The sequence below is a fragment of the Cebus imitator genome, unplaced genomic scaffold (genome assembly GCF_001604975.1).
Source record: "Cebus imitator isolate Cc_AM_T3 unplaced genomic scaffold, Cebus_imitator-1.0 Scaffold20, whole genome shotgun sequence".
NCBI classification, from domain to species: Eukaryota; Metazoa; Chordata; class Mammalia; order Primates; family Cebidae; genus Cebus; species Cebus imitator.
The window spans coordinates 1,871,802-1,874,609 of NW_016107335.1; the positions used below are offsets into that span (position 1 = coordinate 1,871,802).

Below are 2,808 nucleotides of genomic sequence, written 5' to 3' on the forward strand. Positions count from 1 at the left end.
AAAAAAAAAAAAAAAAAAGTGCAAACAGACCATCCCACCCCACACCCCAAACCTGGATTTGCGTTAGGTTCCTTGAAAACTGATGGCGGTGATGGGTATCACTGTTATTTGAAACTGTCCAAAATAGAGTTAATACAAGGGACTATGGACTTGCTTAAAAACAAAAACTAACGTATGCCACTCAGTTACAAGTATCACACTGTAATACCATAACCGTATCTTAATCTTTACAATATTCAACAATACTCTCCAGTGTTCCAAAAAAAACTGCGCTACAGCCAAAATTACTTCCCAAACCTAACACTTTCATATCCAGAATAAATTTTTTAAACACTGATGTTTCTCAAAGAGGGTTCTGAACTCGTCTCAATTTTTTTTGTTTTCGTTTTTTGAGACAGAGTTTTGCTCTTGTTGCCCAGGCTGGAGCGCTACGGCATGATCTCAGCTGACTGCAACCTCCACCTCCCAGGTTCAAGCGATTCTCCCGCCTTAGCCTCCCATGTAGCTGGGATTACAGGTATACGCCACCACAGCCGGCTATTTGTATTTTGGATAGAGACAGGGTTTCCCCATGTTGGTCAGGCTGATCTCAAACTCCGGACCTCAGGTTATCTCCCCGCCTCGGCCTCCCAAAGTGCTGGGATTTCCAGGCGTTCCGTGCCCGACCTGCCCGACCTTCAAATACTTTAGAAGCTTTGCCCTTTGAAATTCCCCACTTTCTCATCTTCCACAACACAGACTAAGCCTAGTTGGGCATTTTTCAAAAGCTTCTCAACCTTTTATTCTCCCACTTCCTGTCAAGTCTCCACATGTACCAATTGAAGGCAATTCCCAAATTTCACATTCAACATAATCCATAAAAACGCACAGCTCATTCAACTGTGCATAAGTACTCATCCTTTTATCACAAAAGGCAGAAAGAAATGTGAAAGCACCAACTCCAAGGAAGCTTAAGGCTCTCAAGAGTGGAAAAAATGAAGTCTGGAGTCTGCCGGACGCGGTGGCTCACGCCTGTAATCCCAGCACTTTGGTAGGTTGAGGCGGGTGGACCACCTGAGGCCGGGAGTTCGAGACCAGCCTGACCAACATGGAGAACCTGTCTCTATACTAAAAATACAAAAATAGCTTGGGCGTGGTAGTGCATGCCTGCAATCGCAGCTACTCGGGAGGCTGAGGCGGGAGAATTGCTTGAATCCGGGAGGCAGAGGTTGCAGTGAGTCGAGATCGTGCCGTAGCACTCCAGCCTGGACAAAAAGAGCAAAACTCCGTCTCAAAAAAAATAAATAAAATAAAAACGATAAAAACTACAAAGAGCGCCGCCCAGCCTACTCTTCCCAAACGGGCTGAAGCCTCCGCGCTCACAGGCAGCAACCCTGCGTGGCTGCCGTGGTCCTGCGGCTCCGGCCGTTTCCTGCCTCGTGTACGTGAGGAAGTCAGCACTGAAGTCTACATCACACCAGCAAATCCGTCCTTTAAAAAACGCGCTGGCGCCAAAACCGTTTTCGAGCCGATGCACGGCTGGCAGTTCACCCTTCGCGTGTCACCGACCTCCTTCCCCGTAAGTTTTAGTATAAAACTCCAGTTGCATCACCCACGGCACAGCTTCTTTACCGCAGAGCAGGGCGGCGCTCTGAGCAGGAAACAGGCTGCGCGCCCGCGAACTTCCAACGCCCCTCCGGAGTTCCAGCAACAGCGCTCTGCGGCCCGCCACCTGCTTCCGCGGCTCGCTCCGAACTTGGCGGCACGGCCGCGCCTTCCCGCGCCGCCAGCCACCCGCGTTTCTGGTTTCAGGCTCCAGCGCGGGAGGCCCCGGCAAAGCCAGCGCTCCCCGCCTCCCACGGCGCCCGCCCCCGGCCCCGGGCCCCAGCCGGCCGCTCCCAGGCCCAGGCCCCGCCCCCAACCGCCGCCGCGGAGGCCGGGCCGCGCTCCCGCAAGGACGCCGGGCGGGGAGGACGCGGCCGCGCGGCACCAGACCCCAGCGCCGACCCCAGACCCAGACGACCCCACGCACCCTTCGCCCCGCGACCCGGGCCACGGCCCCCGCCCCGCCTAGCCCTGGGCCGGCCGGCGACCCGGGCCACCCCCCGCACGCTGTTGCCAGGCGCCGGGTCAGGTCCGTCGTCTGCCGGCCGCGCGGGGGGCCCTCGGCCGACCTTCCCTGACCCTCGGAGTAGACTCTCACCGAGGACGAAGGCGGTCGGTGGCGGGACGCAGGGGAGGTGGGGGTGACGGCCCGAATCTCCTCACGGCTCCAGCACTGCTGCGCGGGTGGTGGCGGCGGCGGCTCCTCGCGCTTTCCTTTCTCTCCTTTCTCCAACAACAAACAGGAAATGCGTCACGCGGCGGCGGCTCAGCGACGTCAACTTCCGCCCCGTCCTGACGCCGCGCATGCGCAGTTTCCGCTGCCCATACCGGGGGGGGCCCGGCGACGGGGCGCCCGCCCCACCTTCGCGAAGGTTCTAGGCCCTTCCGCCGCTACTTGGAGGCCTGGAAGCTGGGGTGAGGGGGCGGAGCTCGGGACCGCCTCTACGGTACCCGAGAACCCAGACGTGCCGAAAGCGCCGTAGGCAATGGGCGGCCTGCTCCAGGGAGGCCGAGAAGATTCTGAAAGGGCTTGATCGTTCCGGGCGGGAAGGAACCCGCTCTGGAAACCGCGAACTGCTCGCGCCCTTCACCGTCCTCCCGGCCCCGCCTCTCGCCCGCGGCCCTCCCGTGGAGCTGCGTGGCCTCTCCCCACAGCGGGACGAAAGCTGGGGCGCGGGCTGGGAAGAGCCGAGACCGCGCCGCTGAACTCCAGCCTGGGCGACG

The 2,808-nt window shown here is 58.8% G+C and overlaps 1 protein-coding gene across 1 annotated transcript in view; it reads right to left on the minus strand.

Moving 5' to 3' along the window:
• The window catches only part of LOC108296594 (dnaJ homolog subfamily B member 6-like), a gene marked incomplete at its 3' end in the record, with an annotated part of 49,351 nt that extends 47,008 nt beyond the window's left edge, over positions 1-2,343 (minus strand). Inside the window, exon 1 of the mRNA XM_017519069.2 lies at positions 2,183-2,343. The remainder of the gene's footprint in view (positions 1-2,182) is intronic.
• Between the last annotated feature and the right edge of the window lie 465 nt (positions 2,344-2,808).